Here is a 24,405-nt window from a genome sequence, read left to right on the forward strand (position 1 = left end):
AATTCTGAGGGTCACCCCGCAGGAAAGATATAACAATCTTGACCTGCTGAGCAGGGTCTCCAGAGGAGCGAGATTTCAAAGAAAGAAACAACTTGCAATTGTTCCTAAAATTCAGAAAACTAGATCTATCTCCAGAAAAAAACTCTTGGATAGGAATTCTAGGTTCAGACATAGGCGTATGTACAACAAAATCTTGTATATTTTGAACCTTAGCAGCAAGATTATTCAGGCTGGAAGCCAAACTCTGGACGTCCATGATAAACAGCTGAGGTCAGAGCCATTCAAGGATTAAGAGGAGGAAAAAAAACAGCCAAGCTGCAATTAAGGCTAGGCAGCAAACACTGAGGAGGGGAAAACAAAAAAAAAAAAAAAACTTCCTCAGACTACTTTGCCTCCTACTTCAGCCAAAACGATGACCAATTTTTTAGGGCCGGCTATACTGTCATGATCCCTATGGCAGGGGATCACAAAAGGACAAGCACAAAAACAAAACAAGCTCTAGGGTGATGGAACCTGAGCTGACCACGATCCTGAACCTAAACACACAACTAGCAGTAGCCGGGGAACGTGCCTACGATGATTCCTAGACGTCTCGCGCCAGCCGAAGGATTAACTTCCCCTATTAGAAGAAACACAGACCTCACTTGCCTCCAGAGAAACACCCCACAGAAATAGCAGCCCCCCACATGTAATAACGGTGAAATGAGAGGAAAGCACATACGTAGTTATAAAAATAGAATCAGCAAAAATGAGGCCCACTAAAGCTAGATAGCAGAGGATACAAAAGTGAACTGCGCGGTCAGCGAAAAACCCTTCAAAAAACCATCCTGAAATTACTTGAACTCATGTGCCAACTCATGGAACATGAGGAGTAATTTCAGCCCACTAGAGCAACCAGCAGCAAGGAATCACATAACAGCAAGCTGGACTAAGACAAAAATAAAGCAAAACGTGGAACAGGAAAATCAAAACTTAGCTTGTCCTGAAGATAACAGACGCAGGGAGCAGAGGTAAAAAGACACGCTGATTACATTGATAGCCGGCGAGGAAATGACAAAAAGGCCAGGTTAAATAGGAAACTCCCATAACCTGATGGAACAGGTGGACACCAGAGACCGCAGAGAACACAAGTCACCCAGTACCATCAGTAACCACCAGAGGGAGCCCAAAAACAGAACTCACAACACATTGGCAGTCCCACAATACAATGTGCCCAGCCGCTTTTATTTCAGCAGGCAAGCCGTCCCTGCCCTGCAAAAGCATGTGGAGGGAAACATTAAACATGCGCTACTAAACGCCATCAGTAGCAAGGTCCACCTCACCACCGATGCGTGGACCAGTCACCATGGACAGGGACGATACCTTTCCCTCACTGCCCATTGGGTTAATGTTGTGGAGTCGGGTACAGATCGTGAGATTGGCGCTCTACGTGTTCTGCCAACTCCTAGGATTGCAGGAATCCAGTCTGTACACATTGACTCCTCCTCATACTCCAGTTCCTCAGAATCATCGCTGCAGGAGCCATCAGGGTCCACCTCCACATGGACCCGTGAACGCCTACCTGATCTTACCGATATGAGCACAGCCATGGCCAAACGTCAATAGGCTGCATTGAAATTAATTTCTTTGGGGAATCGAAGCCACACAGCGCAGGAGCTCTGGAATGCCATCAAGCAGGAGAGCGACGTGTGGTTTGTGCCAGCGAATCTCCAGCTAGGCATGGTAGTGTGTGACAATGGCCGAAATCTGGTGGCAGCGCTGGGCCTAGGCAACCTCACTCACATCCCATGTCTGGCACATATGCTCAACTTGGTCGTTCAGAGTTTTTTGAGGGACTCTCTGGATCTTGATGCACAGAGAAAAACATTCGCTCATGTGTCAGTGGGGTTCAGTAACCCCAGCTGTTCCCCTGCTGTGTAGCCAGCAACGTGTCCTGCGACCGCCACGCAGACACAACAGATATTTAACTGCCTCCAGTGCAGGCCTTGGCCTACACTCTGCTCCTCCTAGATTCCCTGGGCTTCAATACCGCCAGTTGGTGGTCGGAAGTGCAGTCTGCACAGAGAAAAACACTTGCTCATGTGTCAGTGGGGTTCAGTAACGCCAGCTGTTCCCCTGCTGTGTATCCGCCAAACGTGTCCAGCGACCACCACGCTGGCACAATAACAGACATTAACCTGCCTCCAGTGCAGGCTTCGGCCTACATTCTGCTCCTACTGGATTCCCTGGGCATCAACACTGTCAGTTGTTGCCCGGAAGTGCTGGCTGCACAGAGAAAAACACTCGCTCATGTGTCAGTGGGGTTCAGTAACGCCAGCTGTTCCCCTGCTGTGTAGCCAGCAACGTGTCCTGCGACCGCCATGCAGACACAACAGACATTTAACTGTCTCCAGTGCAGGCCTCGGCCTTTACTCTGCTCCTCCTAGATTCCCTGGGCTCCAATACTGCCAGTTGGTGGTCGGAAGTGCAGGCTGCACAGAGAAAAACACTTGCTCATGTGTCAATGGGGTTCGGTAACGCCAGCTGTTCCCCTGCTGTGTAGCCAGCAACGTGTCCTGCGACCGCCACGCAGACACAACAGACATTTAACTGCTTCCAGTGCAGGCCTCGGCCTACACTCTGCTCCTCCTAGATTCCCTGGGCTCCAATAACGCCAGTTGGTGCTCGGAAGTGCAGGCTGCACAGAGAAAAACACTCGCTCATGTGTCAGTGGGGTTCGGTAACGCCAGCTGTTCCCCTGCTGTGTAGCCAGCAACGTGTCCTGCGACTGCCATGCTGGCATAACATCAGATATTAAACTGCCTCCAGTGCAGACTTCGGCCTACACTCTGCTTCTCCTGCTGACCCTGGGCACTTACACCGCCAGTTCGTACTCGGAAGTGCTGTCTGCACAGTCCACACTTGCTGCCGTGTTATTGGGGTTCAGTAACGTCAGCCGATCCCTAGCTGTGTGTGCGGCAATGTGTCATGCGACCGCCACACTGGCACAACATCAGATATTAAACTCCCTCTAGTGCAGGCTTCGGCCTACACTCTGCTCCTCCTGCTGTCCCTGGGCACTTACACCGCCATTTCGTGCTCGGAAGTGCTGTCTGCACAGTCAACTCTTGCTGCCGTGTTATTGGGGTTCAGTAACGTCAGCTGATCCCCAGCTGTATGTGCGGCAATGTGTCATGCGACCGCCACGCTGGCACAACATCAGATATTAAACTCCCTCCAGTGCAGGCTTCGGCCTACACTCTGCTCCTCCTGCTGACCCTGGGCACTTACACCGCCAGTTCGTGCTCGGAAGTGCTGTCTACACAGTTAACAGCTGCTCCTCTGTTATTGGGGTTCAGTAACGTCAGCTGATCCCCAGCTGTGGGTGCGGCAATGTGTCATGCGACCGCCACGCTGGCACAACATCAGATATTAAACTCCCTCCAGTGCAGGCTTCGGCCTACACTCTGCTCCTCCTGCTGACCCTGGGCACTTACACCGCCAGTTCATGCTCGGAAGTGCTGTCTGCACAGTTAACAGCTGCTCCTCTGTTATTGGGGTTCAGTAACGTCAGCTGATCCCCAGCTGTGGGTGCGGCAATGTGTCATGCGACCGCCACGCTGGCACATCAGATATTAAACTCATTCCAGTGCAGGCTTCGGCCTACACTCTGCTCCTCCTGCTGTCTCTGGGCACTTACACTGCCATTTCGTGCTCGGAAGTGCTGTCTGCACAGTCAACACTTGCTGCCGTGTTATTGGGGTTCAGTAACGTCAGCTGATCCCCAGATGTATGTGCGGCAATGTGTCATGCGACCGCCACGCTGGCACAACATCAGATATTAAACTCCCTCCAGTGCAGGCTTCGGCCTACACTCTGCTCCTCCTGCTGTCCCTGGGCACTTACACCGCCATTTCGTGCTCGGAAGTGCTGTCTTCACAGTCAACACTTGCTGCCATGTTATTGGGATTCAGTAACGTCAGCTGATCGCCAGCTATGTGCGGCAAAAACTTAAGTCTGCTCCTCCTGCTTTCCCTGGGTTTCAACACCGCCAGTTATTGCCTGGAAGTGATGTCTGCACAGTCAGCAGTTGCTCCTATGTTATTGGGGTTCAGTAACGCCAGCTGTTCCCCTGCTGTGTGTGCGGCAAAAACTAAAGTCTGCTCCTCCTGCTTTCCCTGGGTTTCAACACCGCCAGTTGTTGCCTGGAAGTGCTGTCTGCACAGTCAACAGTTGCTCCTCTGTTATTGGGGTTCAGTAACCCCAGCTGTTCCCCTGCTGTGTGTGCGGCAAAAACTAAAGTCTGCTCCTCCTGCTTTCCCTGGGTTTCAACATCACCAGTTGTTGCTCAGAAGTGTCTTTTGCACGGGTACTCCCTCCTGCCCAGCCCGGTTCTAGTATGCCTGCTGTTTCCGGGTAGTGTCAAGGTCACTTAGACTCCAAAACGTTGTCCTGTCGTGTTGCGGTCAGGTTAGCTGACTCCATGGTGCCTGCAGTTTAGGTGCTTCCTATGTGGGCTGCGGGAAGTGGCAATCAAGGCTGGTTCTGTAGTGCCAATGGGACAAGCTCCCAATGTAGGACTGTGGTTTTTTGGTAATTGCGGCCGGCTCGTGGCATAGCTATTGTTTCTTTTCCTGTGGACCTTCTGCTGCCTATCTGAGTTCCAGCACCGTTAGCCAGTTCTTGGGAAGACAATCTTGACTAGGTCCCCCTGGTTCCAGGCAGAGCCTTTGGCTTAGATGCCTCCTTCTGGGTATCCGAGTTCCGCCAACATCAGGTGGTCCTTGGTAGTGCTTTCAGGCACGGGTACCTCCTGCTTAGTAACTGGGTTCCAGTACCGTCAGCTGGTCCTTGGTCGTGCCATTGGCTCTTCTACCTTCGGGTCGCCATCCGGGATCCAGTACCGTCAGCTGGTTCTCGGCAGTGTCTTTTGCTCTTCTGCCTTCTGCTCCCCATCCTGGTTCCTGCACCATCAGCTGGTTCCAGGCAGAGCCTTTGGCTTAGGTGCCTCCTTCTCGGTATCCGAGTTCCACCAATGTCAGGTGGTCCTTGGTAGTGCTTTCAGGCACGGGTACCTCCTGCTTAGTAACTGGGTTCCAGTGCCGTCAGCTGGTCTTCGGTCGTGCCATTGGCTCTTCTACCTTCGGGTCGCCATCCGGGTTCCAGTACTGCCAGCTGGTTCTCGGCAGTGTCTTTTGCTCTTCTGCCTTCTGCTCCCCATCCTGGTTCCAGCACCGTCAGCTGGTTCCGGGCAGAACCTTTGGCTTAGGTGCCTCCTTCTGGGTATCCGAGTTCCACCAACGTCAGGTGGTCTTTGGTAGTGCTTTCATGCATGGGTACCTCCTGCTTAGCAACCGGGTTCCAGTACCGTCAGCTGGTCCTCGGTCGTGCCATTGGCTCTTTCACCTTGGGCAACGCATCTGCGTTCCAGTACCGTCAGCTGGTTCTCGGCTGTGTCTTTGGCACAGGTACTCCCTCCTGCCCAGCCTGGTTCTAGTATGCCTGCTGTTTCCGGGTAGTGTCAAGGTCACTTAGACTCCAAAACGTTGTCCTGTCGTGTTGCGGTCAGGTTAGCCGACTCCATGGTGCCTGCAGTTTAGGTGCTTCCTATATGGACTGCGGGAAGTGGCAATCAAGGCTGATTCTGTAGCGCCAATAGGACAAGCTCCCCCTGTAGGACTGTGGTTTTTTGGTAACTGTGGCTGGCTCGTGACCTAGCTATTGTTTCTTTTCCTGTGGACCTTCTGCTGCCTATCTGAGTTCCAGCACCGTTAGCTGGTTCTTGGGAAGACAATCTTGACTAGGTCCCCCTGGTTCCAGCACCGTCAGCTGGTTCCAGGCAGAGCCTTTGGCTTAGGTGCCTCCTTCTGGGTATCCGAGTTCCGCCAACGTCAGGTGGTCCTTGGTAGTGCTTTCAGGCACGGGTACCTCCTGCTTAGTAACAGGGTTCCAGTACCGTCAGCTGGTCCTCGGTCGTGCCATTGGCTCTTCTACCTTCGGGTCGCCATCCGGGTTCCAGTACCGTCAGCTGGGTCTCGGCAGGGTCTTTTGCTCTTGTACCTTCTGCTACATTTCCAAGTTCAAGACCCCAAAGATGACGACCCTGAAGACCGAGAAGCAGTGTCTTTTGCTCTTCAGCCTTCTGCTCCCCATCCTGGTTCCAGCACCGTCAGCTGGTTCCGGGCAGAGCCTTTGGCTTAGCTGCCTCCTTCTGGGTATCCGAGTTCCACCAACGTCAGGTGGTCCTTGGTAGTGCTTTCAGGCACGGGTACCTCCTGCTTAGTAACCGGGTTCCAGTAACTTCAGCTGGTCCTCGGTTGTTCCTTTGGCTCTTCTACCTTCGGCTAGCCATCTGGGTTCCAGTACCGTCAGCTGGGTCTCGGCAGGGTCTTTTGCTCTTGTACCTTCTGCTACATTTCCAAGTTCAAGACCCCAAAGATGACGACCCTGAAGACCGAGAAGCAGAAGAACAAGAAGCTGCAGAACAAAAAGCAGAAGAACATTAAGCATAAGACTAAAAATCAGACCAAAATATATTATCTAAATTATAAGGAGAAGAAGACTAAGCAGTGTAAGGGGGTGAGTCCGTTCCTCCTCGTGGTGCCCCTCAAAAATTCCTGCTGCTGCAGGCAAAACCGAACGCAGACAAATACTGTTGTAAATCTTTTGTGACAGGCAGAACGGAAGGTGTAATCTTCAAACTTTTATAGATAACAACTACAGGAATGCCTGTCACAAATAAGAATATTATGAAGAAGAAGAATATGAAGAAGATGAAGAAGTAGAATATGAAGAAGAATAAGGGTTGAATAAGAAGAATATGGAGAATTTTTACAAAAAGAATAATAGGAAGAAGGTGAAGAAGATGAATAAGGTGAAGAAGATGTTGAAGAAAAAGATGCTGCTGCCGAGGATGATGAAGAGGAAAGTGTGGGAGAAGAAAAAAAAGGTGCAGAGCATGGAAGTAGTGAAACATAAATATCTGACAAAATATAAAAAAATCTAAACATAGTCAATATCTTTGTAACTCCGAACATCTTAAAAAGAATTAATTCCTGCTCTTCCATTTGATTTGGGCTAAACCTCTATGCCTTTAATGTCTCCTTCGCCTCCCCCGATACATTCTACTTTATTTTTTGTTGTTTTCCTTTTTGTGGAATTAACCACAAGGAAAGAAAGGGTTTATTTTAATTCCAATATTTTTGTCCCATTGACTTGCATTGGTATCGGGTATCGGTATCGGCGATATCCAATATTTTGTCGATCCAATCCGATACCGATACTTCCGAATATCGGAAGGTATCACTCAACACTAGTCAGTAGTTTTCCTCTGATTGGGCTAAGGTGAGCTAAGGTGGAATTCCTAATGTCCTAACTAGCCGATCATGCCCTGGCATGGCTCAACCCTCTGTGGGAAAATGGGCTCCTATCACTTTGGACCTGCAGGCCTTCCTGGTGGCCTTCCGTTAGGTCTTCAATGAGCCAAACCCAGAATCTTCAGCAAAAAATTCCTTTCCTAGCTTCCAGGAACAGAACAGACAAGTGACGCGTGTAAGGAATCTGTCACGTCTGGCCCTGTCCTTTCAAAGACCACCTGTTCCCTAGTCTGCTGGGGCAGCTATCCATGCAGAACCCAGGAAGGTCTACCATGTTTGGTAGGCTCACCAGAAGCTGAAACTCAGTCGTGAGATGGGACTGCGGTATCCCTGCAATTGTACGGAGCATCCTGATAGTCTTTGTCCAGTGAAGTCTTAAAAACTCCAAAGCCTAGGACCAGAAGGAAAGGCTGGCTTTGGTGAGAGTATTCCATCTCCACCAATGACTGTGACTGTATCTGTGGCAAGTGGAAACTTCGGTCCAGAGGGAGAGTTGGCTTTGCAGGCCAAGAAGAGTCCGTGTCAGATTCCTGTCCGACAACGCCAGAATTCGGTGAGGGTGTTGCCAGGTGAAGAACGAGCTCTACCAAAAAACAGTCAGGTCATCTTAGAGCTTCTGATAAGAGCAGTACGTATGGAGAATAATTTTTGTTTTTTGATCACCTGTTCTTATGATTCACACTGAATAATTTATTACACTGTATATTAATCATTTTGCCATATAGGCTCCTTTGAGTACTTTTTTTGCATACATTTTTTATGCTTTATACTGTATTCTATTTTTTTCTGATCACTTGATCTGATAACTGCATTGCATTTTCTTCATGTGGCCACTTTGATTATCATCGAATATCTATTCTTTTCATTTGCATATTGCACTTTGGCACTTTATGTATATCATTTTTTGTGAAGGTCTTCATCATATATCTTTCTGAGTGAAGCAGTTAATCTGCATTTTTATCTACTTTTATATTTGTGGTATTCTATTTTTTTGATTAGTAAAAGGTTTACATTATTTATCAAGATTGGTAATTCTGCTTCCTTTTCTTTGTAAGTTTTTGAATTGTATTGAAAGTATCTGTATTTACTTAGTTAAAGCCGCATTTGGGTTTTAGGGTATGTGCACACGTAGGAAAAGAGGTGCAGAATTTTCTGCACAAAATCCGCATCTCCTGGCAGAATCCGCAGCCGCGGATTTACCGTGGTTTTTATGCGGATTTTGTGCGGAATTGATGTGAATTTTGTGCGGATTTTCAGCGGTTTTTGCCACTGCGGAATTTTAACATGGAGGGGTGCAGAAACGCTGCAGATCCGCACAAAAGAAGTGACATGCATATACTGTACATCACAGTGCGAATCTGCAGCGTTTCTGAGTGGAAAAATTCCGCTGCGGATCCGCAGCAAATCCGCATCGTGTGCACATAGCCTTATAGCACAGCGATCAATTGTAATTTCATGTCAGCCCCATGGATACACACATGTACATCCACATATACACACACACCTATATACACACACATATACAGTGGGGCAAAAAAGTATTTAGTCAGTCAGCAATAGTGCAAGTTCCACCACTTAAAAAGATGAGAGGCGTCTGTAATTTACATCATAGGTAGACCTCAACTATGGGAGACAAACTGAGAAAAAAAAATCCAGAAAATCACATTGTCTGTTTTTTTAACATTTTATTTGCATATTATGGTGGAAAATAAGTATTTGGTCAGAAACAAAATTTCATCTCAATACTTTGTAATATATCCTTTGTTGGCAATGACAGAGGTCAAACGATTTCTGTAAGTCTTCACAAGGTTGCCACACACTGTTGTTGGTATGTTGGCCCATTCCTCCATGCAGATCTCCTCTAGAGCAGTGATGTTTTTGGCTTTTCGCTTGGCAACACGGACTTTCAACTCCCTCCAAAGGTTTTCTATAGGGTTGAGATCTGGAGACTGGCTAGGCCACTCCAGGACCTTGAAATGCTTCTTACGAAGCCACTCCTTCGTTGCCCTGGCGGTGTGCTTTGGATCATTGTCATGTTGAAAGACCCAGCCACGTTTCATCTTCAATGCCCTTGCTGATGGAAGGAGGTTTGCACTCAAAATCTCACGATACATGGCCCCATTCATTCTTTCATGTACCCGGATCAGTCGTCCTGGCCCCTTTGCAGAGAAACAGCCCCAAAGCATGATGTTTCCACCACCATGCTTTACAGTAGGTATGGTGTTTGATGGATGCAACTCAGTATTCTTTTACCTCCAAACACGACAAGTTGTGTTTCTACCAAACAGTTCCAGTTTGGTTTCATCAGACCATAGGACATTCTCCCAAAACTCCTCTGGATCATCCAAATGCTCTCTAGCAAACTTCAGACGGGCCCGGACATGTACTGGCTTAAGCAGTGGGACACGTCTGGCACTGCAGGATCTGAGTCCATGGTGGCGTAGTGTGTTACTTATGGTAGGCCTTGTTACATTGGTCCCAGCTCTCTGCAGTTCATTCACTAGGTCCCCCCGCGTGGTTCTGGGATTTTTGCTCACCGTTCTTGTGATCATTCTGACCCCACGGGGTGGGATTTTGCGTGGAGCCCCAGATCGAGGGAGATTATCAGTGGTCTTGTATGTCTTCCATTTTCTAATTATTGCTCCCACTGTTGATTTCTTCACTCCAAGCTGGTTGGCTATTGCAGATTCAGTCTTCCCAGCCTGGTGCAGGGCTACAATTTTGTTTCTGGTGTCCTTTGACAGCTCTTTGGTCTTCACCATAGTGGAGTTTGGAGTCAGACTGTTTGAGGGTGTGCACAGGTGTCTTTTTATACTGATAACAAGTTTAAACAGGTGCCATTACTACAGGTAATGAGTGGAGGAAAGAGGAGACTCTTAAAGAAGAAGTTACAGGTCTGTGAGAGCCAGAAATCTTGATTGTTTGTTTCTGACCAAATACTTATTTTCCACCATAATATGCAAATAAAATGTTAAAAAAACAGACAATGTGATTTTCTGGAATTTTTTTTCTCAGTTTGTCTCCCATAGTTGAGGTCTACCTATGATGTAAATTACAGACGCCTCTCATCTTTTTAAGTGGTGGAACTTGCACTATTGCTGACTGACTAAATACTTTTTTGCCCCACTGTATATACACATACATGCATTATTTCATTAGCTTAGCCCATATTTCTCTGTACAATTTATGTTCAGTCAAAACAGACATCAGTGGGGTTCACATACTAATTGTCCAAGTTTGAAAACACTCTTGTAACTGAACATGAAAACATTTTACTCCTATTGGTCCAGAAAGAGGACATGTACGAGGTAGCACAGCTACATCATTTTATAGCAGTGGTGATATCTGCCACAATCCATCATGAGATCACAATGTTGGATTCAGTTATCTCTATACAGCTAGTGAGTTATCTCTGAGCAGATATTAGCTGCAATTTGCAATTATATACACAATGTTTTAAAATTATTTAAATAAAACAAAAACTCAATTTTATACTGTTTTATTAGGGTATGTTCACACGTTCCTGATTTCCATCCTTTTTTTTCAGGACTGTTTTTTAAAAAACTGCAGCTCTTGGCAGAAAACGCAGGTCCTTTTTTTGGTCCTTTTTTTGTCCTTTTTTTGATCCTTTTTTTTTATCCTTTTTTTGATCCTTTTTTTTTTGCAGTTAAAATGGCTGAAAATACCCTAACCCTACCCCTAACCCTACCCCTACCCCTAGCCCTACCCCTAACCCTACCCCTACCCCTAACCCTACCCCTAACCCTACCCCTACCCCTAACCCTAACCCTACCCCTAACCCTACCCCTAACCCTATTCTAACCTTAGTGGAAAAAAAAAAAAAAATTCTTAATTTTTTTTTATTGTCCCTACCTATGGGGGTGACAAAAGGGGGGGGGGTCATTTACTATTTTTTTTTATTTTGATCACTGAGATAGGTTATATCTCAGTGATCAAAATGCACTTTGGAACGAATCAGATTCGGCGGGCGCACTGCGCATGCGCCCGCCATTTTGCAAGATGGCGGCGCCCAGGGAGAAGACGGCCGGACGGACACCGGGACTCCGGGTAAGTATAAGGGGGGGAGATTAGGGCACGGGGGGGCATCGGAGCACTGGGGGGGGCATCGGAGCACGGGGCGGTGGGATTGGAGCACGGGGGGGCGGGATTGGAGCACGGGGGGGCAGCCACACTCCGCCCACGCACTTCCGCCCGCTTCCTTGCACTTCCTGCTGCAGCGGTTCGGCACCACAAACCGCAGTAAAACCCGCAGATATTTTTTTCATCTGCGGGTTTTACTGCGGGTTTGACCTCACAATGGAGGTCAATGGGTGCAGAACCGCTGCGGCTCCGAAAAAAGAAGTGACATGGTACTTCTTTTTTACCGCGGCTATTCAGCGCGGCTTTTTTTCCCGATTCCCGCATCATGTGCACAGTGGTTCCTGTTTTCCATAGGGTACAGTACACTGTACCCTGCATGGAAAACAGCTGCGGAACCGCAGCGGCAAAAACGCTGCGGTTCCGCAGAAAAAAACGCACTGTGTGAACATGGCCTTAAACAGGAAACAGTAATTTATTCTGTGCCTCTAATGGACTTGCCAGTATTAACACCCAGTATCAACTAAATGGAGTCATCAAGTGCAGTTTCCAGTAAAAGGTCCCTGGGTTCAGTAAGACCCAAATCTCAGCAAAAGCCCCCTCTATTGGTAAAAAGGTCACATTTATTCTTCCATTAAAAGAAGACAAATAGTGCAGACATCATGAAAAAATAAACGATAAGAAAAATGACATACTGTTCAAAAATGTAAATGTGTCTTTTTCTGCAGTAGTAGTAAGAATTGCTCAAAAATGTTTTCATATTCAGTTATTTTCAAAATTGGACAATTAGTATGTGAACCCCACTGATGTCTGTTTTGACTGAACATAAATTGTAAAGAGAAATATGGGCTAAGCTAATGAAATAATGCCTGTGTGTGGTGTATATATTTGTGTGTATATGGGTGTGTGTATATACAGTATATGTGTGTGTATATGTGGGTGTACATGTGTGTGTATATATATATGTGTGTGTATGTGTGATGTGTGTGTGTATATATATGTGTGTGTGTGTATATATGTATATATTTGTGTGTATATGGGTGTGTGTGTGTATATACAGTATATGTGTGTGTATATGTGGGTGTACATGTGTGTGTGTGTGTATATATATATATATATGTGTGTGTGTGTGTATGTGTGATGTGTGTGTGTATATATATATGTGTGTGTGTACATGTGAGCACGTGTGTGTATATGTATGTATGTGTGTATGTATATATGTGTATGTGTGTGTACATGTGAGCACGTGTGTGTGTTGCGTGTGTGTTTTTGGGTGTGGTGTGTACACATTAATTAAATTATTCTAGCATATTCTGAAGATCAGATATGACTTTATGTATATATGTACAGTGCCAGCAAAAAAAATCTTTACATATAAAATCGGCGTCATGATTTCACTTCTTAAAAGTGCACACAATGCGGGAGAAGATCAAAACCTGTCTAATCGCAAAACTAACTTAGGAAAATATAAATACTAATTAGTACAAATGAATTAATGACGAAATACTAATTATAATGGAATATCCACAATAAAACATTGGAATGTTAATATTTTGTGGTTTGGTCGAACTTGTAAAGATTTTTCTGGCGTGTATGTGTATATATACGGCCAGTGCATAGTCCATTCTATCGATCTATCTGTGATTCTATCTGTGATGCTGATGAACAGAAATACAATAATCATAACTGTAAGAACAGCTCCTGGCAGTGAAAGGGTGGGTCGCCCCCAATCCATTTTCCTGTTGCTTCAGCTCAGCCTACACTCTGGTCCAGGATTCTCCTTCGGAGTCGGGGGGAGCAGGCTCCCTGACACTGGGGGGCTCGGAATGAACCTGCACTACAGAAGTGCTTTGAATGGGAGAGGATGTGTAGAAATGGTTGTAACCTTCTAGCAGAGGATGTTCTGCTGCTCCCCTGCTGCTTGGTCGCGCAGGCGCACACCGTCACTGGTCCTCTCCCCCTCCTCGGCTTCTCTCTCACACTCTCTCACTCCCTCTATCTTCTATGCTTCTCTCTCTTTTCTCGGTTCCTCTCTTTCTGCCGGCTGGGTGCTGAAGTTGGGCGGATGGCAGCGATACACCTCGGCTAGAGAGCAGAAGAGCCTCTCCTGGACAGCTTGTCAGCAGCTGCGGCAGCCCCCATCACAGGCAGTGGTAAGAGCGCCCCCATAGCAGTGGCGTCCACCTTCACCATCACTTCTCTATGTCCTCGTTATAGAAAGCTGTGTGAGGAATGGCAGGAATCTCAGAATAATGCAAAGTGGCTAATGGCAGCATGTCCTCTGCTGCAGCCTGCCCCCCATCATCCTGCATAGCACAGGCAGACCCCGGGGGGCTTCCTGGGACCCCTGGATTGTGCAGTGGTCTGCTGGTGCAGTACCTGATTTCCAGCATCACTCCAGCAGCAGCTGCAACAGCTATGGGAGGGGAGAAAGGGGGCTCAGAATCCCCCTCATCAGGAAACATTATCAAAACGTGAGAACTGGAGGCGGTGGATGAGGAGGAGGAGAGGCGGGGATGTAGGGGAAACTCAAAAATATAGTGTGTATGGAATAGAATAAAGAACATTAATATTCCCCTCTATATATTCACCATACAGATGTTGTGGTCCTATAGGAAGATAAAGGCGACATATTGTAACTATGGGGGGATCAATAGCCTGTATATGCCCCGCTCTCACGGTGAATTAAGGTCATTGTCGATTTCCTAGTGAGCGGGGGAGGGGGATACATAGTATTTATGTCTTCTGTAATGCATTGCAATTAAACCAGAGGAACGCCCACTGGATCTACTATGTTGGCAAATCCCTGTATGATCGTTGCACAACAGCGTTCCCCATGTAAATATTGAGAGACGTTTGGTAAATACTCCAGATCTGCCTCCCTGTTACTCCATAGATATTTCATACAGTCATTACAGATTGCTGGCGTGTTGTTTCATCAGGGCTACATTATAGATGATAGCTGGTGAATAAATAAAGCTGATGACTGGCTGTGAAGATGAGGATGAAATGTACACATACAGAGCACTGTACATGTATCCATGTAGTCAGGTGGGATGTGGTAGCCTTCAGAATATCAGCATGACATAGTATATAACATCTCATGATACTGATCGGATTTTTGGTCATTTGCAGTTTGCCCGCTATTAGGTCTTGTAGGGTGCAACAAATCAATGCCAACAACTATAGGATTGGTTTTACCATAATATTCTGTGTCACAGCAGATCAGTTCACTCTTCTATACGCAATGATTATAATGGAAATTGGACCCCAACGTACCTCAAGGCCCATAAAAACCTATTTAAAGGGATTTATCATCAGGTTTTTGCTACATGATGTAGAGACAGAGACCCTGATTCCAGTGATGTGTCACTCACTGGGCTGCTTGCTGTAGTTTTGATAAAATGTCATTTTATCCGCAGATTATCACTAGAGGACTAGCAAACCTGCAGCAATGTAGTCCTCCATATTCATGATCTCTATACAACCCCACATCTACCACTGACTGGGAGCTTTCTGCTTATGCACAGTGTACACAGAAAGCGGTCAGTCAGTGGTGAGGAGGGGGGGGGGGGTAGTCAGAGCTCAACATTGAGAGAACTGACAGATCTGCAGTAAAGAAAAAATGACATCATACAGGCAAGCAAGTGACGTATCTCTGGAATCAGGGTCTCTGCCTCTAAATCACACTACTCTCAATGGGGTAGCACAAACCCTTTAAAGATCTGCAGCAGATGAAAATTACAGCACCTAGTAAAGTAAGTGACATATTGCTGGAATCAGGGTCTGTGCCACTACATCATGCTGCTCTCAGATAGAATATGAAAAACCTGGGGACAGATTTAACCCCTTGATTCCTCAGCCAATTTTTGTTGTTAAATTTGTATTCTTCCCTCCCCTTCTTCTAAGAGCCATAACTTTATTTTTTTTTTCGACCTAGTGGTGCTATGACAGTTTTTTTTTTTTTCGGAGTGAGTTATATGACACCATCCCTTTCACCAAACGTTGTACTGAAATCCCCCCCCCCCTCCCCTATAAAAAGAAAAAATAATTCCAAGTGTGATGAAATGGTGAAAAAAATGAAATTCTGCAAATACGTTTTATGGTCTTCATACTGACTGGAGCGGTGGTAATAAACGGTGAAGACGCCGGCAGGTGAGTATAAGAGTAGGTCAAGGACCTTAGATTAGAAGCACCATTCCAGCGGTGACATTTTAAAGTAATCGCCGGAGTCATGCTTTTATGGAACAGAAAAACAGATCTCTTGAAGGAAACCGATCATTCACGTGACACAAACAGCTGCACACATACTCCATTGATAAAGTTGAGGAGTATCTGGTAATATATGGGAAATAACAGCTCCGCGTCCAACACATTTTCTCCCTGTGAAGGTGGAGCATGTATGAACTTAACCTGATTCCAGGTATCTGTCGCTTATGGGTTAAATGCTGTATTTTGATAAAATCACTGTTTTATCTGCTGTAAATCTATCAGTTTGCTCAATGCTAAGCTCTGTATAACCCTGCCCACACCACTGATTGGCAGCTTTCAGTATAAACTGTGCATAGGCAGAAAGCTGCCAATCAGTGGTGGGGGTAGGATTATACAGAGTTCATGAATATGAAGGACTACAATACAGCAGATTTACTAGTCCTCTAATGATAATTTCCTGCTTATAAAACAGTGATTTTATCACAATTACAGCAAACAGCCCAGTAAGTGACACATGACTGGCATCAGGGTCTCTGCCCCTACATTATGCTGCTTTACAATTAGGTGGCAAAAGCTAGTGACAGATTTCATGGGGGTTTTCATGACTTCTTGATTGATGACCTATCTGAAGAGTAGTATAAGATACTCAGCATCCTCATGATTAGTTCTTATCACCGCTAGCGGTATGTGAATGTAACTGTGTGTGTAGCGGAACAGTGTGTATTGGCCGCTGACAGGCACTGCAGATCGCCTCCAATTCTCTTTAATAGGAGCTGATCTGCAGCAACCAGCTGCAGCGACTACACAGTGTACAGAGCTGAAGATCCGACCCGCAGCCGCTGATTGGCTGCAGCCGACATGTGACAATAATTATAACATGTAACCACCAAGGTGACACAGTGCAGACATTGGTGGAAAAGATAATAAATTATTTTTTGATTACGAAGGGGTCTTCCAGCAGTGGGAACTTCATCACAGTAATCAGTAAGTAATCCGCTAAATCTGGACTGATTTAACAAGCTTCTTATGTCATTCTTTTGCTCTCTTTAGGATCCATTCTTACTTTTTTATGGGAAGGAAACAAACCCGAAATAAAGCAATATTGTGAATGTTGTCTGGTCTGCGGGAGCTCAACACTTCACTAAAACACCCCACTTCATACAGAAGGATTTTGGCGGTACGACATCGCTCACAATATTTTATCTTTGTCCCAGAGATCTAGGGTTCACAAAAGTGTATGCAAAATTCATAAGTGTTGCATATGGTGCAGGGCCTGAACGCTCCACTAATGTTCATCTCCGGGCTCACGCACAGGTTCATGCTGCAGTATAACTCTACACTGTGTAAAATAAAGGCAGCATTCTGCTTCAGAGCCATTATGAGAACTGATTGGTCCAGTAAAGGTGGACTGGATGACCTCCATGCCGTTACTTTATTTTGATTTGAATGAGTATATATAGAGCTGAGTCCTAGAATACTTCTGTCATCATTGGGCAGAAAAATATATATAGAGCTGAAACACAAGCCACATGGGGCGCAGTCTGGTTATTTTTAAGATTCTGTAAATAGACCTATATGGGTACCTTATTCCAGTCACCACTTGTGCTTTTTACGGCTAAAAAGAAAGAGTGACCCACCATTCCGAAGATTCCATGCAACGTACTTACCCCATATGGTTTCTAGTTATTTCTAGTGATGAGTGAACGTGATCAGATAAGGTGTTATCCTAGCATGATCCTGTGCTAACCGAGTGTCTCCGGAGTGCCCAAAACATATGTCCAAGTCCCGCAGCTGCATGTCTCGTGGCTGTTTGACAGCGACAAAACATGCAGGGATTTCCTAACAAACAGGCAATCCCTGCTTGTGTTATGGCTGTCAAACTGCTGTGAGACGCAGGCGCAGGGACTCGAACATATTATTCGAGCACACCGAAGTCACTCAGTTAGCACACGAGCATGCTGGGATAACACCTTCGCACATCCCTAGTTATAATACACCCACATCGGACTCCCTCCCTTTGATGTGGCACATCGGCTGTTTTCAACAGCTGACAAATGCCTCTAACAGCCACAGGTGGAACTTCAATCCACCTGCAGCTGTTAACCCATTAAATGCTGCTGTCAATCTCTGACAGCAGCATTTAACTCGCTCTTCCGGCAAGCGTTCCGGAAATCCCGCCCATTGGTGACCCCGTCACGTGATTGTGGGTCACCAATGGGTTGCTACGACAATCAGAGGTCTCCAGCAGATCTCTATAGCTGTCACTGCTGGATTGCTATGAGCGCCGCCCAGTAGTCGGCGCTCATAGCAAGTGACCATTTTTGCTACTGTTAAGTCCTTCTCAGTCCCTGGCTTACTAGAGGTAGGGATCCTAAGTAAATGACACGCAAACAAGGTATTGTGTGATCATATACAGGGGAAGCCCAGGAGCACATCTCTCTCTCTGGGCTTTGCCCTCCCTTTATATAGAAAGAATTATTCTTTTACAGACATGCGCACAAGCGCTCATATTTCACTATCTCTTACATAAACAATCTATACCAGTCTTTATCAGTAGAAAGTTACATCATCTGGAAGGTGAATGAAAGGCTGCTATTGAAAGAAGGAATGCACACATGATTACTTCCATAAAAGGAAATGTCAAGTCAGCAGAAATGTATCTTGTTGTAAGCGAGATTTCTCAGGAAGAAGATAAGATGGATTCCTTTAGTTCAGTCTGATCTCCACAATTCCCCCCTTTGACATTTTCTTTTATTTATTTTATTACCACAGGGCCAAAGACAAAGCCTTTATTTGGTATTACACATGTACATGCTTGTATTCAATAAGAGAATCAAATCTAGTATTAATTCTTCCGTTTAACTCTCGCAACCTTTTCTTTGTTTTGCAATAAGTACAGATATTACAAAGGGATAGCAAAATAAGCGCAATAATCAGTATTAGCAAAGGATAACATAAGAGAAGAAGGAAAAAAAACTTTATACTCTTGCATCTATTACACAAAGTTTATCTGTGCATACTGAGATACTCTTGAGCACAATCTGGAATAGTACGTATATGACTACAATAATCATAACTATATGTATTATGCTCTGCATAATCCCAGCAACCCACCCACCGATTCCTCTGAACCAGTTGGCTGGGTTAAGAAAAGAAAAGGTATCTGACCACCAGCTATCCTTATTCTGGTCATTGTCTTTGTCATACTGATCCCTGAGTCGTTGTACGTCCTTTAATTTAAATCTCATACTCATAGTACTATTCGGGTCTATATAATGACAGCAGGTGGGTCCGATGATTTGACACATACCCCCTTGTGAGGCAGTTAGGTAATCCAATACCAGGGTATGTTGGTTAGTGACTATTATAAGCTGATTCTGTACAGCTATACTAGTGTTTAGTATATCCAATATATCCCAGATCTGATCATCTAGATAATCCGTGGCTCTAACTAATTTATCCCACATCTGTGTTAACATAGGATAAATAAAAATGGTACTAGCAATTTTGTTGGGAATTCCCATTTGTACTATATGTGGCCTCCCCGAGGGACGTGGTGAGTTATCTGCAGCTCTTTTATACAGTGTGTGCTTGGGCACGGCTTGCATATTCACTTGTTTATTTGAAATTATGAATGTAGCCGGGGTTAGGCGTCCTAATGTACAAGTACCCTTTATACCTACGGGAAGCCATTTATATGCTCCTTCTCCGCATATCCAAAATGTACCTTCAGGCAGATCCCATAGAGCTGAGTGCTGCAATACCAATCTGTGAGCCAAGTCCACAAATCTAGATACATTCTGAAGCATACACCAAGAGGGTTTTTGTCCCAAGGGGCTACAGTACCCGGCTGCGGGATTCCCACATACAGGCATTCCTTTGATATACTCATTGGATTTATTACAAACCAGGTTCCCCAGCTTACTTGTACAACTGTTTGCATCACCTTGGGGGAACAATTTAGAATGTTTCCATTTTCTATTATGTATGTATCTTTCCAATACTACAGGTTTGAAAGCATCAGAGGGGGGGACGGTTGTACTGAAACTAAACTGTAGATTTTCTGTGGGGACCTGTCCTAAATTAGTTAATCCAGTCTTATTTCTAGGTACCCATTTTCCTCCCCTAAATGCTAAATATTGTAGATGTGTGTTACTCCCTGAGAGATTACCCTGCCACCAAGGAAATTCTACCCATCCCACAATTGGTATGGCGATTGTAGTATTCCACAGCCTAGCATTACCAATTTGGTTGTTGGCCAGGTTGTCTGAACAATTAGGCCAAGCGAATATTTCTTCTGCTAATACGGGAACTGCTAGAAAAGGTATACTTGTGGCTGATACCGGCGAATGGGTACAGATCCAACAATCTGTCAGGGTTTGTGTATTGTTTAACAAGTCATGCACTAATTTTCTATGATGTTGTACGAATCTATTGTTCAAAGGGGCTAGAGAATTCAGTCTATCCCACGCCTCCGTTGAGGTTATCATTATTAACATCAATATCATGAGTTTATACTGCTTTTCTTGCAATGGCTTGCATGTATCCATGATGCCTTTCCTTCAAGCTTGACTGATGTAGGTGTTGTCAACAGGACTTGGAAGGGTCCGTCAAACCTTGGTTCTAGAGCCTTTCTGGTGTGTCTTTTTACATAGACTTGATCACCTGGTTCCAACTTGTGACTTCCTTCTGTGTTGTCAGGATCTGGAAGGGAAGCAAAAACTTGTGCATGCACCTTAGTTAGTTGTTTCTGAAGATTTTGCACATAAGAAGTCAATGACTCAATATTTAACACAAGTTGCTGTGGAAAATAACATCCTAAATTGGCAGTCCTGCAAAACAAAATTTCATATGGAGACAGTTTAGTCTTACCCCTTGGGGTATTGCGTATTGAGTAAAGGGCCAGTGGAAGGCATTCTGTCCAAGGCTTTCCTGTTTCAGCCATGGCTTTCTGTATTTTTAATTTTAAAGTTCCATTCATACGTTCTACCTTACCAGAACTTTGAGGATGGTACGGAGTGTGTAACTGACTTTCAACACCCAACATTTTCAGTACATTTTGAAATATTTCTCCAGTGAAATGAGTACCCCTATCTGACTCGATCACTTCAGGGAGACCGTAACGGGGTATCAGTTCGGCAACTAGCTTTACAGCAGTGTTTTTAGCTGAAGCCTTCCGAACTGGATAGGCCTCTGGCCACCCCGAGAACATGTCCACACATACCAACACATACTCATACCCATTACTTTTTGGCAGCTGGATAAAGTCTATTTGTAATCGCTGAAACGGGTAGAGAGGTCGGACGTGGTGCTTCATAGGGGTCTTTGCTGTCTGTCCGGGATTATGTGTCAGGCATATAGCGCATGCAGCACAATAGTCTCTTGCATAGTTGCCAAAACCTGGAGCCAACCAGACTTGCTTTGCCAGTAGTGTCATTGCATTTGCAGACACATGAGTAGGGTGGTGCAGTCCACCAACTACAATCGGATACCAGGCTCTAGGTAGACATATTAGTCCATCTTTCTTCCAAATTCCTGCTTGTTCTTCTGCCCCTTCCTTTTTCCACCTGTCCCTCTCCTCTTCTCCTGCATCTTCCTGTGCTTGTCTCAGTCTATCTTCAGTATTTTCTGTGGGGTTTACAGTATGAACCTGTTGTAAGGGTTTGACAGCTGCTGCTTTGGCTGCTTTATCAGCCCTATCATTTCCCCTAGATTCCCTAGTGTCGAGTCTCACATGTGCAGCTACCTTGATTACTGCTACTTCTTTTGTTTCTTGTGCAGCCTCTAAGATCTGTTTGATCAGAGAAGCATGTTTTACAGGTTGTCCTGACGCTGTCATGTAACCTCTAGCTCTCCAGATTACTCCAAAATCAAACACAATACCATGTGCATACCTAGAATCAGTGTATATATTAGCTGTCTGGTTCTCAGCTATTTTAAGAGCTTCAATCAATGCTGTTAGTTCTGCTTCTTGTGCAGACTGTTTCGGTGGAAGTGGTTCTGCTTTGAGAGTTTCAGATTCTGACACAACTGCATACCCTGTATGGAAGTTACCTGTGTCATCTGCAAACCTACTACCATCTATAAACAGCTCTAAATCTGGATTTTGAAGTGGTGTTTCGGATACATTGGGTAAGCCTACCGTTTCTTGTAAAATGAGCTCTGTACAATCATGTGTGTCTGTAGGGAAAAAATTTGCGTGTGGATCAGTGTCCTTATTCCCCCCTTCAGACTCGAGAGGTAGCAGTGTAGCTATATTGAGAGTCTGAAGCCTAGCAAATGTGATAGTAGAGGGGAGCAACAAAGAACACTGTAGCCGCAAATGTCTGACCATGGAAATGTGTTTTGGTTGGACCTGGTTTAATATCCCATAAACATCATGTGTAGTTTGAACTGTGAGTGGATACTCTAGGACAATTTCTGATGCTTTGTCCAACAATAGTGAGACAGCAACAACTACACGTACACAGGTTGGCGCTGCTCTAGCTACGGGATCTAACCTTGCTGAAAGATATGCAATTGGTCTTTGTTTCCCTGCATGCTTCTGGGTAAGAACTCCTGTAGCATGGGAATCAACTTCTGCAGCCATAAGCTGAAACGGTTTGGTGTAGTCTGGTAGCCCTAACGCTGGAGCTGAAACAAGGGCATCTTTTAATTGTTGGAACGAAATCTGACCTTCTTTTGTCAACAAATAAGGTTCACTTTTTACACAGTCATACAGTGGTTGCATTAGTTGACTGGCATGTATAATCCATTGTCTACAATGAGACACTATTCCTAAAAATGCTCGTAGCTGTTTATGATTTCTAGGCTCATTCATCTGTCTTATTGCTTCAGTTCTTTGTGGTGTAAGATGCTTTTTACCTTGAGAAATGCAATGACCTAGAAAGACCACTTTGGTCTGACAAACTTGTAGCTTTTGTCTATTCACTTTACACCCTTCTTTTTCTAAAAAACATAGTAAACTCACAGTGGACCTTTCTGCAGTTTCTAGATCTGGGCAGCAAAGTAGTAGGTCATCCCCATACTGCAAAATTACTACCTGTGGTTCGGGTTCAAACCTCTGAAGGACTGTTTGTAGGGCATTTGAATAAAGAGTAGGGGAGTGTATCATTCCCTGTGGAAGGCGTGTCCACGCCAACTGTTTGCCCTTAAATGTAAATGCAAACAAATGCCAACTATCTTGGTGTAAAGGAACCGAGAAAAATGCATTTGAAAGATCTATTACAGTAAATACTTGAGAACTGGCTGGTATCTGTGATAGTAACGTATGAGGATTGGGTACAACTGGGGTGATTGGATCTAGAACTTTGTTTATTTCTCTTAAATCATGTACCATACGATATTTGGGCATAGAACTCTTATCAAGAGTTCTCTTTTTGACTGGATACAGAGGAGTGTTAGCAGGTGATTGTATCTCTACCAAAACTCCTTTCTCTTTATATCCCTCTATCTGTTTTGTAATCGCTAGTTCCTGCTGGGCACTCACAGGGTATTGTCTGAGCTGTGGGAGAACAGTTCCTGGTTGCACAGATAGTTTTACAGGAGAGATATGCAATAATCCCACATCAGTGTCACCCTGTGCCCACAGTGTTTCTGGGACCATTGAGAGGTCTAGATCTGTGGTGTACTCTTTTTCTTCAGCATAATCCTCAAAAGCCTGAATTCTAACATATTGTTCTAATGTTTCTGCATCATCAGGGATAGTCAGTATAACTGTGCCATCTTCCCTAAAATTGATGTTAGCTTCTAATTTCTTTAGGACATCAGTTCCTAACAAACATGTTGGGGCACCTCTGGCATACAAAAATCTGGATGCAAAACATTTAGGTCCTAATGAGACCTCTAGGGGCACAGTATATGGCAGTGTTCGAATTACCCCATCATAACCCTCAGCAAAAGTTGTTTGTTCTGAAATATCTTCCGGATTCGGAAGAAAATCTTGATTCAAAATTGAGGAAGTTGCACCTGTATCTATCAAAAATGGAATCTCTCTCCCCCCCACATTCACCTGTATCATAGGTCTTCTAGCTGGTAGGGAAGTTTGTAACACATCGAGTCAATCTGAATCTGGTATGGGACCATCTATGATGGTAGATTTCTGCTGGTTGTCCGTTTGGGGAGGGTTATTTCTGGGAACAAATTTGCCTGACTTTATATCTGCCAACTTCTTCCTGCACTCTCTTTGGAAATGACCTGGCTTTTTACAGTAGTGGCAAGGAAAGTTGTGTCTCACTCTTCCTCCTGTATTAGCTTGTGCTATTCTAACAGGCTTACGATTCTCTCTCATATCCATGACTATTCCTAAACATCGTTGTTTCACAATATTTGGTTGTTCAATTGTTCTCCAATCTGGAGTAGAGGATTTAAATTTTTCTCTGATTTTCGGATCTAGCCCCTCTATTAATTGTTTTGTAAAAAGTCTCCTTACTGAAGCATCAGTCAAATCCAATCCTTCATCCCTAAAGCTATTTTCTAATTCTTGACTATATTCTTCAATACTTTGCCCAAATTTCTGCATAATCACACCCGTAGATCCCCTTTCCCTCTGTTTTTCTCTCATGAAAATTATTAATGCCTCTGTGAACTGGGTACCTGATGCTTCTGTCTGTAAGGCACCCCCTTCTGCCACTGGTCTATTGGGCTGTAGGTGTGTCAATAATTCCTGAAAAAGTCCGGGGGACATTTTCATTCTACATAATTCTTCCCCGTCCGCCCAGACCCCAGCATGAGTCTGCAT

General features: G+C 44.9%; 1 protein-coding gene across 3 annotated transcripts in view; it reads left to right on the forward strand.

Annotated features, from left to right (window-relative positions):
• The first annotated feature begins 13,397 nt into the window (after window positions 1-13,397).
• Window positions 13,398-24,405, forward strand: part of RGS17 (regulator of G protein signaling 17) — a 189,753-nt gene continuing 178,745 nt past the window's right edge. For all 3 annotated transcript variants that reach the window (XM_069769193.1, XM_069769194.1, XM_069769195.1), the window contains exon 1: window positions 13,398-13,606. The gene's annotated coding sequence lies outside the window, so the exon portion shown is untranslated. The remainder of the gene's footprint in view (window positions 13,607-24,405) is intronic.

The sequence above is a fragment of the Ranitomeya imitator genome, chromosome 5, assembly GCF_032444005.1.
Source record: "Ranitomeya imitator isolate aRanImi1 chromosome 5, aRanImi1.pri, whole genome shotgun sequence".
Taxonomy (NCBI): Eukaryota; Metazoa; Chordata; class Amphibia; order Anura; family Dendrobatidae; genus Ranitomeya; species Ranitomeya imitator.